General features: G+C 43.9%; 1 long non-coding RNA gene across 1 annotated transcript in view; it reads right to left on the bottom strand.

Moving 5' to 3' along the window:
• Positions 1-862: 862 nt before the first annotated feature.
• The window catches only part of LOC118578356, an 11,691-nt gene continuing 3,829 nt past the window's right edge, over positions 863-8,724 (bottom strand). The window contains exons 2-4 of the long non-coding RNA XR_004944250.1: positions 6,731-6,796; positions 4,019-4,164; positions 863-2,088 (exon numbers count right to left, since the gene is read on the bottom strand). This is a non-coding gene — a long non-coding RNA (uncharacterized LOC118578356). The remainder of the gene's footprint in view (positions 2,089-4,018; positions 4,165-6,730; positions 6,797-8,724) is intronic.

The following is an 8,724-nucleotide window of genomic DNA, read 5'->3' as shown; positions in this document are numbered from 1 at the left end:
CTGTCACCGGCAGACCACTCACAGAGATTATGAATGGAAAACTGTACCAGCAATCAAGTGAATCAGAAAGCAAGCAGTAATGGTCACTCTTATAACTGAAAAACTAGGCAAAAATTAATAGGAAGAGATACAGAAAATCATTCCATCTCAATAAAGAGATCAGTGCACCAAAAAGATAAGACAGCAAATATTTATACGACAAATATTGGTATACCCAGTTCAATAAAACAAACACTACTGGCTGGATGTAAAGGGAAGGAAGATAGGTCCCGGTACAATGACAGCACATTTTCCCATATCCTACTATCCTGAATAAAGAAATAGCACAGACAAAAATAATAAACAAAGGAACCTCAGAGTTAAACTGTACTATACATCAAATGGACTTGATGGATGTCTATAAGTTGCCGTAGTGATGTACACCTATAAGCCCAGCACCAAGATATTTTATTTGTGCTGAAATGTGGTGATATTTTATTTGTGTGTTAATAAATAAAGTTCACCTGGAGATCAGAGGACATAGCCAGCCATTTTTCAGTAAACATAGAAGTCAGGCAGTGGTAGCACATGCTCTCAATCCAATCACATGGCAGGCAGGGTCTCTGTGTGTTCTAGGGAACAGCCAAGCATGGTGATACATGCCTTTAATCCCAGTACCAACCATAGAGACCTGGAGGTCTGTACAGACAGGCAGTAACAAGAAAGTGAGGTAGCTGGGCTAAGAGCCCATGAGAGTGCAGAATAGCAAGGCAATGAAATCTTGGGTAGACAGGAAGTAGCTCTATTAGCATGGTGAGTTAAGGCTAGCTGGTGGCTCTCACTATTTCCCTGATCTCTAAGGCTTTCACCCCAGTATTTAGCTCTGTGTTTCTTATTTAATAAAACTACTTAGAAATTTGTCTACATTCTTTGGCTATACAACATGTTTGAGGCCACTCTAGGCTACGTGAGACCCTACCTCAAACCAACACAAATAGACATCCACAGAATATTCCATCCAACAGCAACAGAATACACATCCTTAGCAGCCAATGGAGCTTTCTCTGAAACAGATCTCATTGTACACCATGGAAGGAAGGCATAGCAAATACAAAAAGAGATCAAACTGCTTCTTATGTCCTTCCAGATAATAATGGAATAGAACTAGAAGTCAATAGCAAGAGATGACACCACCCAACTGGGGAGAAAATTAGAAAGTTCCTGGAAGCCAGTGAAAACAAAGACAGAAGCTATTAATCATAGCCCAGCCGTTCTCAGAGAGAAGCGTAACCATGAGAGTCCACACATAAAACCCAGGGAGAATGATGCTCCCAACCTAAAGACCGACCTCAGAGTCTCGGGAAACAAGCTAGACCCAAGCTAGAGGATGAGAAAATATATAAAGTGCTCATGACTTTAAGAAAAACAAAGAAGGTGACATTCCTCCCTATTTCAATCCTATTGCCAGATTTTCCCTGCTCCTCTTAGCCAGGCTCTGGAAGCTGGCTCCATTCCTTCACTTCCCACTCACCCCTGAATCTACCACCATCTGCCTCTGTTCTCACCTCCCCCAATGAAACTGTTCTTACAAGTGTTAATGACCTCAGTTGTTTTCCACAGTTAGATTTCAAATCTGACCCAACAGTGCTCAGGCGTAGCCCCAACCCAATCTTCCCTAACCCACGATCTTCCCTATGCAGCCCTTCTTAACCCATGTCCCTACGTGCCCCCAAAGCATCCTGTGCAAAAAAAATGGTTTGACAGTCAGGTGTCTCCAGCTTCCAGGTTTAGGTTCTAGGTGTACCAATCCCGTTTTCTCTTCATTAAATCTCTCCATTTGTAAATGATGACAGAAGAGCAGCTCTGTCTCTTTGAGTCACTGTGCTCAGTTTTTGACTTGTTCCATGGATCCATGAGCTGGCAGCACCTCCCACTGAGGAAGGAACAGTGTGTTTCTCCATCTTACTGACGACCATGCGTCATTCATCCTCTGACTAGTGCAGGAACGGTAGATCTGACGTTTTCATTAGAACTGTAAATGTCCAGTAGCTTGGCAGCTAATACCCCTCACCCCATGATCTACCATGACAGCATGTCCTGAGGAAGCTTCTGGAACAAAGAGAAGGTAGAGACATGTGGAGCAGATTTGAACCCAACAAAAGCCAGGAGCTAAGCCTGGCTGACCAACAGCCTGCAAAGAAAATATTCTAGAAAGTAAATATCTGTTGAGATGATTCATATAATATTGGTAGACTACAAAAACAATTAAGTAAGCTGATGTGAAAGGGCTTAGGCAGGACTCAGTACGTAAGAAACATTTGGTAACTATTACTTATTAATATGCTTTACACTGTTGTTATTGTTTTTGTTTGCTGAGCTATTTTGTTCTTTTTTATTATTATTAAGAAATTTTCTATTCATTTTACATACCAACCACAGATCCCCCTCTCCTCCCTCCTCCTGCCCCCCAGTTACCCCCCAACCCACCTCCTGTTTCCACCTCCTCCAAGGCAAGGCCTCTCATGAGGAGTCAGCAGAGCCTGGTACATTCAGTTGAGGCAGTTCCAATCCCCTCCCCCTGCACCAAGGCTGTGTAAGGTGTCCCACCATAGGCACTGGGCTCCAAAAAGCCCGCACATGCACCAGGGATGAATCCTGATACCAATGCCAGGGGGCCCTTTCAGCAGATCAAGCTACACAACTGTCTCACTTATGCAGAGGGCCTAGTCCAGTCCCATGGAGAATCTACAACTATTGGTCCACAGTTCATATGTTTCCACTAGCTTGGTTTGCTTGTCTCTGTACGTTCCCCCATCATGATCTTGATGCCCCTTGTGCTGAGCTGTTTTAATTCATTTAATCTCCTGTGATACACAGTCTCTAGCTTTTTACTGAGTTCTCACCATTTAACAAGTGTTCAATATACACAGACATTCCATATGGAGTAGCTGAGTGAAGGAAGAAAATGAATTAATGTATTCAAATGAGAAAAATACTCTGGGTGATGCTTGACCACAGATAATTAGTAATAAGTTTTCTCTCGTTTCTCTGTAGTCTGATAATGTATGCTTGCTTTTACACTGCTTGACCTCGAAGTTAAGCTTTGTACCGTACAAATGACTACTCTTTAGATTTATTTATTTTGTTTTATATTATATGACTGTTCTGACTGCATGCATGTCTATGCACCACATCCATGCTTGGTGCCTGTGGGGGTCACAGGATGGCACTGAATCTCTTGGAACTGTTATGGATAGTTGTAAGCCACCATGTGGATGCTGGGAATCAAACCTGGGTCCTCTGCAAGAACAAAGGCTCTTAACCGCTGAACCAACTCTCCATCCCACAAAGAACTATTCTAAATAACTAGAAATATAAGTCTCCATGAAAAAATAAAAATCTCTGCCACCTAGCTGTACACAACTCCTTAGCTAGAAATTTAATGCCAAACTTCCATCTACACCACCAAGCCAATATTGGTCCCTACTGAGCCCATCTTCCTGGACTGCTGGCTGTCTGCATATCATGTTACACAAGGCAGCAGCTAGAGAGCTCTCTGAAACCTCAAAGTTCCCACGGGTTCCTGACAAAACGGCATCTAGCTGAACTAAGCTGTCTTCAGATGGGTAAGTGTATATCCACGCCGGCCACAGGGGTTGGCGATATAGCCCTAGTATTTTGTACTAACCCTGTGTGGTGTCTTCCTTTAAACGTCTAATCCTCCCTCTCCTGTAGACGCTGCTTCCTCTACACACAGTCTGCAGGCATCTCCAGGAGATGAGCTGTGCATATTCATTGCTATTCTGCATGTGGAAAGTCTCCTACAGGCTCCTATGTTGAGGCCTTGGTCCATCTGGTGGTACTATAGGGAAGTGCTGAAGGAAGTATTGTAAACTCAATCGAAAGACTTTGCTTGAGTATTAGCAGCTGTGGGAAGGAGGGAGCTCTGCTCACATGGAGTCACCTGGGAAAGTGTTCTCCCAGGTTCGGCCACCTAGGCACTCAGAAACTGTTAGAAATGAGATCTTGGACCACCTACCTGCCAGCCAGCTGCAGCCCATGACATCATCCACATCAGCTTTCTAAGGAAAGCCCGAGAGGCCAAATAACGTGGAGCAGAGTCAAATCCTATAAACATCCCCCAAAGGCAGTGATGCATGAAGCCCTGAAAGACGCCTTGGAGACCTGAGGAACAAAGAGATGTCAGGAACATGGAAAACAATGTCTGACAAGTAAAGCCCAGGCAGTGAGAAGGACCAGTCCAAGAGAGAGACCAGAGAGACCGCGAGGGCTGCATCAAGTTAGACTGTGGAGCAGGGCTGCCGGAGATGTTGGTACTCACATCTGCCACCAGTGTCGTGGAAGGACAAGTATCTGATCCTGACCTGCGCCATGAGCTTGCTGCGACCCCCTTCCAATGGTGATATTCCCATGACCTAACCATCCTCCTCCTCTTCTGCTTTAGCCACTTTTACATGACTTCATAGGGGACCACGTTTCCAGATTTTGAACCTTGAGGAGATATCTTTGAAATTTTAAACCATATCTAAACCATAACAACACCCATCGACCATCTTCCATTCATACGCGCTACCGCAGGCCGACAGCTCCAGGCGGCTACGCAAAGCAGGTTTTTCCTTCTGTTCTCCAGCAGCCGGCTCCCCTCAGCATCCCCTCAGACAGACTGCTCCGGGACTCTCTCCTTCCCAGAAGTTACTGTTGTTAATTTCTTTTTCTTCCACTTTGCAGCGCCATCTCCACTCACACGCTGACATCTCTTCCGTTCCCTTCTCTCCTCATCTCCTACAGTAAGGCTTTTACCCCATTCTACAAAGCTGTGCGGGTCTGGTCAGGTCACCAGTGATCCCCCACCCCCCGTGGTGCAGAGTGGGGATTCTCCACGCTCATTCCTCTTGCCCTGTGGTTTGGCTTCACCACCGATGACGATGATGACGATGCCCTCCTGGTTTTCTTTCCTCCCTTGCCTCTCTCTAACCCCCACTTCCCCGGCTTCCTCTTGTCGTAGTGCTGCTGTCTCCTTTCTTGCGTCTCCTTTCTTGCACCCCCTTCTTCAAGCTGACGGGCACATGTTGGAGCCCCCAGGATTCAGTCCCCGAGGTTCTTCAGCCCTCGGTCTACTGTCACTCCCTCAGAGCACTGCGCCAAGCCTACAATTCAAGCGGTGTCCATATGCTAGCAGTTCTAAATCTGTCTCTCAATCTGTCACCTGAACTGTAGTCTCCTGTGTCCAGTGGTGGCTCGACATCTGGGTATAACGATAACCTCGAAGTAAGACATCACATCCAGAACTCCCAACGTTCCTTCCCAAACCTGCCACGCTTCCCGCCTCTTTTGTTTTCATTGTTTTAACTGCACAGTCAAAACTCTTGTCATTATCTTAGGTTTGTCTTGTGCTCTTTGGACAAACACCAGGCAATTAGGTTATTCTCGAAGCCTGTCATCTGGGCCTAGTCTTCCGTTGTCAAGGATCTGTATTCTGGAGACAGCTTCTGACTTCTAGAAAAGCAGTGGGATATCCTGGGCAAGAGTACGGATGTCTGAGCCAAAGGGCTTGATTCAAACCCCTTTGCGGCCACTTATCAGTTATGTAGCAATACACAGATTACTCAGCCCGCTCTTGCCTATTTCCTCAGTTACAAACTGCAGGGTAGGAACAATACTCTCTTTATTAAGTTGTAATGAAAATTAAATGAGGTGCTAGGAATGTTGCTTAGTTGGTAGTGTGCTTACCTAGCACACACAGAGTCCTAGGTGCAATCCTAGTCCTGAATTAGCCAGGCTGGCAGCACCCGCCTGTGGTCCTAGTGTTTAGGAGGTAGAGGCACATGCCTGCCTAGCACCTCGGAGATGGAGGCACATGCCTGTGGTCCTAGCGCTTAGGAGATGGAGGAAAGAGGATGAGAAATTCAAGACCATCTTTAGCTACATAGCAAGTTCAAGGACAGTCTGAGATGAGTGAGGCCTTGTCTAAAAAAGAAAGAGAAGGAAGAGAGGGAGGGAGGGAAACAAGGAAAGAAAGAAAGAAAGAAAGAAAGAAAGAAAGAAAGAAAGAAAGAAAGAAATGAATGAATTAGTGACTCCAAGTACTAGCAACTAACCCTGACCTCTAGTAAGCAATACATGCTCCTTTAATGTAATGCATTAGTTACTTTTCTCTTATTTATCTAGAAGGAATGGAGGTGAATGCTTTTCTCTCATGAACTTTATATTAAATTCATCTTAAATTGCTTTCTGAAAGATTGTTTTGTGTGATAACTGCATTACTAAGGTTCTTTTGGAAGCTTTATTAGAAATTTAATATTTAAGTTTGTGTCTGCAGTGAAAAGCTATATTTACACACTTACATACACACACAATACTACTACCCTATAATGAGAACCCATATATCATCAATTTTAGAACAGAATATAAATAAATTTATTTCCACTGATCATTTTGAAGCCTAAATATACTACAATTGCTCTGTAAATCACATTATATTTACTCTGTCAAGAGAACACATTGCAAAACACAACAATAAGGGTCAGTTGTAAATTCAAACAGCTGTGGGCAGTTTTCCATGTGTGATCCATTCATCTGCTCATTAACAAGCATTCACTCAGCAACAATATTTCGCTTCTAGGCTTTTTCATTGTCCCCTGGGAGATGAACAATACACTATAAAGGAAACACTGAGGGAAAACAGAGCACCTCAAGCATTTCCCCAGCTTTTAATGTCTTCATTACCTACCTAGAAAACTGTAACTGTTCATACACTCGGTTTGAAATTGGTGGTTACAGAAGAAGAGAGCATCATCTGTAATGCAAAGTAAACAGCACACAGTCACGAAGGGAACAGCAAAGACCCAGAAGGGGAAGGGGACAAGTCTCCGACATGTGAGCCGGTCTACACACTTTGAACGTCTACGACAGCATCAAGTGAGGTCTCTAAATTTAACCAGCTTGTGCTTGCTTGACTGGGGTTCACTTTTGTAGAATGAAGTGAACACCAAATGCAGGAGAACAAGGAAAACCTTGCAAAGAGCATCTGAGTCTCTTGCTAAGTCATTCACCCATGGCTGTCCATTGCACACACTCCAGGTAAGGTGGGATTCTAGTGTGGAAATCTGCTTGTAACCTGTCCTCACTTAAACTATTTTCATCATTCTTCCTTCCCCTGGAGAGAGTCTGTATTCCCAAATCACAGTCTTGTAGATCGGTAGAGCACCATCACATCCTTGAGTTTCTGGAAAGTCTGTGCTTCGACAGCCACAACATCCAGCAACATGCCAGGTTCATGGCAGAAGCCTAATAAATAGTTGTGGAATGGATGAATGAATGAATGAATGAATGAATGAATGAATGGCTGAAAAAGACAACACATGAACCTTGTTGTTTTCAGATTTCATTCATTTTCATTTTTAAAATTAATCCTTTGAGAATTTCATATAATAGATTTCAATTAAGTCACCCTCCACCCCTCCCCCATCCCTTCTAAACCCACCACTAACTCCCCACCCAGCCCCCATATTTGCCTCCTTTGTTTCTTACCCATACAAACCAATTTGTGCCACCCATATACTACAGGGTGTAGACTCACCTGTCTGAGTGTGCCTGACCTACCAAGGGTCACATCCTTATAGAAACGTACTGTCCCTCCCCTGAAAGTTATCAGCTGCTGCAGCTCCTCAGCCAGGGATGGGGCTTGGTGATGACCTCCCCCGGCATGCTTGAATTTTGTCAGGTTTGAGCTTGTAGTGATACCACACGTGCTGTAACAACTGCTGCAATTTGTAAGTGCAACTGGCCTGCTGTGTGGTCAGGGGATGCTGCAACCATCTACTGCCTCTGGTGCTTACAATCCTTCTGCCCCTCTGCCATGATGACCTCTGAGCCTTGAGAAAAACATATGGAAACCTGCTACCACAGACGCTTCCAATAAAGAGAGAATTTAAATAGAGAGTTATCTAATAATAGGGGAAATCTATTTAATTTTTAAGTGTGTGTGTGTGTGTGTGTGTGTGTGTGTGTGTGTGAATAAGAGTAGGAACTGCTCTTGCAGAAGATCGATGTTTGGTTTCCAGAACCCACATCAGGTAGCTTACAAGTGCCAACTCCAATTCTCAAGAGTGTCAAGCCCTCTCTGGCTGCCACAGACACTGCACTCACATGCAGAGACCACACTTAGACACACACATACATATAATTTATTTTTTTACATGTTATTTCAGATGGAACCCATACCTGACACTGCTAAACTGGTCAAGAACCTAGACTTGATGGGTCACGGGCCCTAAATGAAAACCTACTACGGTTATTCTTCTAAAACATAGAAATAAAATTACTCTTAATGACGTAATAATATATCCACAGATGGGAGCATCACTCAACCCTTGTTAGAGAAGCTTCTTGCAGTAGATAAACCAACACAGATGCACAACTAGGCAATGTGCATGGTGAGAGACTGGAGCGCTCAGTCTCAAATGGTAGTCTCCATCAAATCCCTCAGGGCTCAGAGACTATAAGGATGAGGAGGCAAAAAGATTTTAAGAACCAGAGGTATTGTTGAATATAAGTTGAAGATGTGTTACATTCATTTATGGGGTGGGACATTTGTTTAATGGTGCAAAGATGTTTTGCATTCTTTAATGTTGCATTTGTTTAACTCTGTGAAGCTGTGTTACTTTGTCTTTCTAAAACATCTGATTGGTCTAATAAAGTGCTGAACAGCCAATAGTGAGGCAG

The sequence above is a fragment of the Onychomys torridus genome, chromosome 2, assembly GCF_903995425.1.
Source record: "Onychomys torridus chromosome 2, mOncTor1.1, whole genome shotgun sequence".
NCBI lineage: Eukaryota > Metazoa > Chordata > Mammalia > Rodentia > Cricetidae > Onychomys > Onychomys torridus.
This window is presented reverse-complemented; position numbering and strand designations above follow the sequence as displayed.